The sequence below is a fragment of the Podarcis melisellensis genome (assembly GCF_964234715.1).
Source record: "Podarcis melisellensis genome assembly, chromosome: 5".
In the NCBI taxonomy this organism is placed as follows: Eukaryota; Metazoa; Chordata; class Lepidosauria; order Squamata; family Lacertidae; genus Podarcis; species Podarcis melisellensis.
The window spans coordinates 81,081,085-81,089,186 of record NC_138537.1 but is presented as its reverse complement, the minus strand read 5'-3'; positions in this window follow the sequence as shown (position 1 = coordinate 81,089,186).

The following is an 8,102-nucleotide window of genomic DNA, read 5'->3' as shown; positions in this document are numbered from 1 at the left end:
TTCTACATTTCACAAACAAAAATTAGCAAAGTGAGTTTATGCACTTGGCGCTACGGGAGGGGGAGAAATCTGATTCCGTTTGCACTTAAAGGCAAACTCACCTATTCTGCACAGTGCGGATCACATACACAATGCACAACACACAAACTGAAACACAATCATCCTTTGAAATTCACGCTTCTCCAGGTTTTGAATTGCAGTTCTCTAGCTAATCACATGCACAAAATGCAAACACTACAGCAATGTGTGCATTAAAATGCATATATTTGAGGAAATAACTTACAAAACTGCTTTCCATCAGGGAAAAAAATGCTTTGCAAAATTGTGCATATTAGGCAGAAATGTGTACATTAAAGAAAGTCACACTAAAATGCTGGTGAATTTACATTACTTTTTTAAAAAAAAATCCCATATGTATAGAAATGTGGGAAACATTTGTGCATTCTGTCGCCTCAGGAAATGCTAATAACCTAAGTTCTTTGAGGGGAGGGCTCTGACATGGCCAAACTAGACCTGACATTAAATGCATAAATGCATTTAAGAGGGTGAGCAACTTCAGAGAGCAATAGATTTGAAGGGAGAGTTTAACCCTTCCCCTCCTGTGCTGATGAACCCTCTCCCCAAGCTGCTGCTTGCCTTGGGAGGGAATTTCATGCAACTGGTGCGGCCCCGCTTCCTTTTGGCTCTCTCCAACCACTGAAAATTCAAGCTGAAAAACTGTGGCTTGCATTTGCTTTCTAGATTTGCTATCGCCGTATTAAGTTTGACTCCCAGGCTGCTGCTAAAGGTGCAAGGGGGTGGGGACAGTAAATTAAGGTTACCAGATTTTTTTCAAAGTATCTGGGGAGACTTTTTTTAAAAAAAAGAGGGGGGAAACTATTTTTTTTTAAGTTTATTTTAATAAAAGAAAAGAAGTAATATCTTCTCTTCTGTGGTCTCCTCTGTCATGTGGCCTTCCTCTGGGCCCTGGCCTGCTCTCCTGGAGCACTAGTCACCATGGAGTAGGCTTGGGCTGGGCCTGGGTTCAGCCACATGTCCTTGCCCTCTCGGTGCTCTCCTACCTCTCCTTCTCAGCGGCGACGCAGCAAGGTCAGGGCTCCCCTCTTTTTTTCTCCTTCCTCTTTCTCTCTCTTCCTTCTCCTCTCCTCCCTGTGTCAGCTCCAGGGTTTTCCTGGCCCTGGAGCACCACTGGGCAGTCGGCTGGGTAGCCGGGCACTCTCGATTCCAACTCAATTTGGGTCGCAGGGTGTGTGTGTCAGCGGTTCCCCCAGTTGACGCGCCAGGCATCCCCGGTTCCCCCTCAGCAGTGGCGGTAGTCTCAGCAGCCCGGAGCCAGCCTGGTAGTGCACTTGACTCTGGCTGGCTTCAGGAGCTGCTCGCTGTCGTGGTTTCCACCATTTTGCCTCGCCGGAAGTCCCCATATGATGTGTCTTGTGCCGTCAAATCAATCACGCAACATTCATTCCCTACTAATAAATCTACAACACTTAAAATATAAATCTGCGGACATTACATGAAATCCGGGGGCATTCCAGGGATGGATTTTGTCCGGGGACAGATTTGTAAATCCAGGGACTGTCCCCGGGAAACGGGGACGTCTGGCAACTATACAGTAAATAAGTTTGCAAATCTCAAGTGAGATATGCTACTTAGCTCAGTGGTAGAGCAGTGGAGTTTTGTATGCATAAGGTCCCAGGTTCATTACCTGACACCTTCAGGTAGGGCAGGAAGCTATCCCTGTCTGAAACCCTGGAGACCTCCTGCCAGTTAGATGCATCTGTGTTCTGATTCCGAACAGGGCTGCTTCCTATTCCTTGTTATTTGCTCTAATTTTAAAAAAGAGAACTTGCTCGGGGGACAGTTAAAACCACATGAGATGGCTGGAAGACAACAGAAACACACACAAAAAACCACTTGAGTTGCCTCCACTGTTCTTGCGAGCCCCAAACCCAAAGAAGCCAAGCAGCTACAGCTGGTTGAGGTCATTCCCGGGAAAGGAGAAGTAGCCAAAAGCTATAAAAGACTGTTTGGCGGAAGCAAGTGTGGTTTTTAGTGGGGTGGATGCATCTGGTCTGCAGTAATGGTGGTTTCTGTAGGCTCATATGCTAAGCCCCACAAAATATCTGTAGCTGCCTTTTCATTTCAGATGTTTTTGCACCCAGTTAATGATGTCTTGATAGGACTCAGGAGGCAAAACACCTTTAAGCTTTGCTGCGAAGACTCATTTGCGATGATCAAACTGAAAAGGAGGTTAGAGAGGGAGTGTCTCTGAAAGGAGCACCCTCCCTTGACATGAGGAGCAGGCAGCTGAGGTTGCTGGTTGTCATCCAGGCAACGTTAGCCAATGTTGACATCGTTGGGGCTGACTTATTTATCGGTTGCATTTGCTGCCCACTCATTCCCCAAAAAGCTCAGAGCAGTTCTTGTGAGGTTATCCCATTCTATCTTCACAACAACCATGAGAGGCTGAGAGAGTGAAGTAGTGTTCAAATGTTCATCTAAAGGTGCATTCAAGGAGGACGTAGGGCTGTGGCTGCTGGACCTACTCCACCTTGTACACAAATTCAGCAAAAGCCATGTACAAGCTATGTACACACAAGCCTAGGGACGCGGATGGCGCTGTGGTCTAAACCACTGAGCCTCTTGGGTTTGCCGATCAGAAGGTTGGCGGTTTGAATCCCCGTGACGGGGTGAGCTCCCATTTCTCTGTCCCAGCTCCCTGCCAACCTAGCAGTTCAAAAGCATGCCAGTGCAAGTAGATAAACAGGTGCCACTGCAGCAGGATGATAAGCAGTGTTTCCGTGCACTCCGGTTTCCGTCATGCCAGAAGCGGTTTAGTCATGCTGGCCACATGACCCAGAAAGCTGTCTGAAGACAAACGCCGGCTCCCTTGGCCTGAAAAGCGAGATGAGTGCCGCACCCCGTAGTCACCTTTGATTGGACTTAACATGTGAAGACAGCCCTGTTCAGGGAAGTTTTTAATATTTAACGCTGTACTGTTTTTAACACTTCATTGAGAGCTGCCCAGAGTGGCTGGGGAAACTCAGCCAGATGGACGGGGTATAAATAAATTATTATTATTATTATTATTATTATTATTATTATTATTATTATTAATGCCAACCTAAATAAATGGTTTGACCTTGAAATGCATATGTAGCAGATTTGTCTAAATAAATACAAATACTTGATCTGGTTCTACTGGAATTACTTTCAGTGAGGAACATGTGTTTCAATGAGGAACACTTCTGAGTCAGAAGACTGTGAGTGGTACAGACCTTTAGATCTAGAACTGGAACTAAGTCAGGATGAGAAGCATACTTTGAATTCTTTGAATTATCAGATGTTGGCAAACATGACCTGGGCCTGCAACAGAGTAGGGACCAACTATGATGAAATTAGATGGGCTTCTCGCCCTATGTCTGCTCATCCAACTCCCTTAAAGATGCACCATGAAAATTGCTATATTTTAAAAGTAGGCTTTTCAGCTGCGGCCTGGAGTTTACCAATCCCCCAATATGCATAAGGAAAATAATGAGGTGAAATGCCAAAAGTTTGAGCACAAGCTGAAGAGGCAAACCCCTTGTTCGTTTCACATTTAAATGGGAAAAGCAGCTTCCTTCTTCAGCTGTGCAAGAAGCTGTGATGGAAATCTTGTGCACTCTGCCTGGTTCTTTGTTTTTTGTGCTCCTCGCTTCATTAGATTGCAGTCACAAAGGGCAAAATGTACCAGCTTCATTTGGAAGCCTTTCAAATACGGTACTCTCTTAGACGAAGGCTCTGAATGTGGTGGTTTGCAAAGAATGAGCAAACAGAGGGACAGTGGCCTTCAATACAACGAAGTATAAGAATGCCCGTAAATAGCTGCTGTTACCTCATCAAACTAACAGAGGAATATTAGCTGTGGTCTCAGCTGACATGTATTTTTAGAACATGAGTAGACAATTTAGCATGCAAATGAAGGGATGTGTGCTCAGTACGAAAGCAGGTTTCAGGCCAGTTGGTCTCTGTGTGTGGCTCTTGGATTCAGAGAAAAGTATTCGAGATGATGTTGGTAATGTGGGCCAGGTGGCCAGGGTGCCTTATGTGTGTTAGAAAGCACTTTGGGTGGTAGCTTGGCCTAGACAGATAGGCAGAGAGTTAATCAATTTATAGGCCACCCTGTAAGTGCAAGGCTTATGGGATGGCATGCCATTTAAAAGATCAACAAATACAGTCAAAGCTCCGAATAAAGCAGAACTGCAGCAAAAGCCATAAAGTAAAATAAAAATCCAGGGTTGTTATCAAGACAATATTAAACCCAGTTATAAAACACTCTGAAAGGCCAGGGCGACTCATATATTTTAAAAAGTGTTTGCCTTGTTCTAAAACGATATCAAAGTTGGTCCCAGGCAAGCTTCCCTTCAAATATGAGATGTCATGTCTTTCAATAGGTGGTCACTGCTCACCAAACAACAGACACTGAGAGAAGCAAGGGTTTGGCAAGGCACATGCAGAAAAAGGCATCGTTTCTGCGAGACACTTAAGGCCTTACAGAAGCACTTGGAAATATGCCTAGAAACACAACAGCCAGTGCAACTGTATATGCGGGAGTTGGTAGCCCCCAATCCATGGACCACATTAGGCCCAGAAGGGATGCTAATTTGGCCAATGAGGCTATATCCCAAAAACAATTCCCACCTGCCCGACCCCTGATGCCATATATGGCCTCAATTGGGACGTCGTACCATGTCAAACAAAGTGCCACCTTCTAAATTAGGGCTTCCACTTTCTTGTGTTCAAAAAGTCTGGTACCTCTTTACAGTGCTTTTTTCGGGGGGGTGCAGGGGTACGTATACCCCTAAACATTTTGTGAATCTTTGTACTTTTGTCCATTTACTGCATTTATTTTTCCTGATGTGAACTATAAAACGGTGATTTTCTTGAGTCAAAATGAGAGTACCCCTAAACATTTTTTTAAAGGAAAAAAAAGGCACTCTCTTTACAAAAGTAAAAAATTGCTGTTTACATTTTGGTTACAGCCATGCCTACTCACCCGGGCTTTTGTATGGGGTTGATCTGATGTGATCGGCTGTAAAGTGGTTAGTTGTGCATTTGATGTACTGTGATATTGTCTTTTTCCATTCAATGTTTTAATTGCTTTATTTCTGGAATGGTTGTCATGCTAGTCTTCCACAGAAAAAACCCCCAACGAAGAGTCTTGTGGCACCTTAAAGAGTAACACATTTATTGTGACATATTACGTTGTCCCATGATAAATATGTTAGTCCTGAAGGTGCCACAAGACTCTTTGTTCTTTTTGTAATGACTTTACATTTTAATAGTACAGTGATACCTCAGGTTACATATGCTTCAGGTTACATACGCTTCAGGTTACAGACTCCGCTAACCCAGAAATATTACAGACTCCGCTAACCCAGAAATCGTGCAGCGGCAGTGCAGCGGCAGCAGGTGGCCCCACTAGCTAAAGTTTCAGGTTAAGAACAGTTTCAGGTTAAGAACAGACCTCCAGAACGAATTAAGTTCTTAACCTGAGGTAACATGTATTTGTGTTCTATGTTGTAAAACACCCTGGGAACCTGGATTTGAAGAAAAGTGAGCTAGAAAATGAAATAATGAAAATGAAATAGATGCCTCTGAATATGTGGAAGGTTAATTTTATTGAAATACATTTTGAAGGCTCTAAGGAGGAAATGTTTCTGGGCATGTGATAGTTACTTTAACTGCTGACAGGAAGCATTTTTTTATTTTTATTTTTATGAATATGAGGATAGCGTGCCAAAGAGAGCAACCCCTCCCGACACAAAGGTTACCTTCTATTCTCTTTCCAAAGTTCATATTGTAGAAAGTTAGGAAATAACAAAAACAATGAATGCACACATTTTCTCTGGCATTGCATCCTCCTGTTCCAGCAGGTTCCAAGAGGGTTAAATTCTTGTTGGGTCTCTAAAATTCTAAGTAGGCAGCAAGCCTAGGTTGTTGGTTTTTTTTTTGCATCCGGTTTCCACTACTCAAAAAAATGAGCAGTACAGAAGAACCCTGACAGTGTTTTCCTTGTTCTCTTGGTAAACTCTGCAGATTTTATTTTATTTTAAAGCCAGATATCTTCCCAGCCGTTTGCAAGGTAGCCAGTTTGTGAAACATTGCGGCTTTTCATTAACGTGTGTTTGCCATCTTGAAAGCCCTCTCACCTAAAATACGGAACCCTTTTGGCCTTCTCGCAGCACGTGCAGTAAGCATTTTGAATGGAGAGATCTTCATCAACTTTATGCCGATGTCTTAGATTTAATCCTCTTGGCTAAATCACTCACGTTTTTAAGAGAGAGGGTCTTCGGTTGACCTCCACCTTACATTACACACTTTAAAACTGTTCCCTCAGTAGAAAAGCCACCATCCTTCTGAGGTGATTTCCCCTGCTCGATGTATCCTAAATTGTAGGACTCTTCATCTAAGCCAAAATAATCTCTAGTCTGGGGAAGCAAGGAGGAGTTGTGGATGTGTTTTGGGGCAGGGTAGTGGGGTTATGTTCTTGCACCCTGCTCCAAGCAGGAGAAACCCAACCCACCAGGAGCCTTCTTGGTAATTTATGTATTCTGGGGCATTGGGTGGCTTCTAGGCTGGTCCAGGCCGCAAGAAGCATGATGGGGTTAAAGGTCTGTATATCTTACAGAGGTCTGAGGCACAACTGTCTCTATTAAGAAAGAACAAACTAGGGCTGGATCTACACTGATCTGTAAGAACGTTACAAAAAGAACGTAATATAGCTCCCAATGCAATTTCCCATTGACGATGGATCGCTGCTCTACAGCGCACTCTGGTGTCACATTTTTATAACGCATTTTTAACATTATAACTGACCAGTGTAGATTTGCCCTCAGTAAACCAGGAGAGACAATGAATGGTAATGGAGAGATGAGGAAGAATATTGACAGGTCATCCAAATATCATTGCCACTTTTTAACCGAGCAAGTTATGGACAATCAACCCAGTCATTCTGCCAGCAGGGCAAAAAACAAATGGGCCGTCAAGGGACCTATTGTCACTACAGCGAAAGGATGTGTATCTATCTAGTCACATGGTTTTAACTAGTAAATACAGGGTTGAAAAGCAGGTTATGCTTACAACTCATGCTCTTTTGTTAAAAAAACCCACACCATTATATATCTGTGATTACGTCTCTCTTTCTCTTTCTCTCTCTCTCTCTCTCTCTCTCTCTCTCTCTCTCACACACACACACACACACACACACACACCTTTTCTTTTGAATCCTCAAGAGTACTGAAACCTTAAGAGTACCTCAAGAGTACTGGTTCTGAAGCGCAAAGAGAAAGGTCTGGCATCCTCGGCCATAGACCTGCATGTGGGCTGCTTTTAATTTAAGAAGGCTTAGGACAAATGTCTGAAGGAGACTGCTTTCAGCACTGCTTGCTTAATATAATCTAACTACTTAATGTAATCGTGCACAGGAAAGAAAAAAGTATAATGGAAATAACAATATTGGCTATGCAGACACATCAGGAACTCACTGGACTTCAGCTGTCTCTGTTGCCTACGTTAGGTTGTCAGTGGACGGACCACTCTTATCTCAGAGTTGTAAAAGCACAAACAGGAGTTTGCTCTCCAGGCCTCATTTGTACATTTCCTTCCTGTAATTCTTGCATTAGAAAGGCTCTTAAGCTTTCACACTTTCTCTGATCTTTTTTTCCCCCCCAGCTTCCTTTTCTTTACACAGAATTCCTGGCTCAGGGTGAGCTGCCTGTTCTTTCCTGAGAGATTAATTTCCTCAGAGAGATGCGTTTAGAAGAAAGAAAAATGGGTTCAAAACAGCAGGACTCGAGAACTCTGCTAAATCAGGTTTTTATGTAGCTCGATAAAAACAATTTTCAGTAGGGCTCAAGGTTTGTCGTTGAATCTGAGCCCAGCTGTCACAAGGGCTCAGCAATCAATATTTTGTTCTGCTAGTCTATTTAGAAGCTTCTAAGGGCAGAAATCAAGTCTTGTGGGTCTAATCACTGTACAGGCCTCAAACAGAAGGCAAAGCCACTTGTGAGAACATAAACATTGTTAGTTCCACTGTGGATTGGGGCTGATGCCCCCCACCC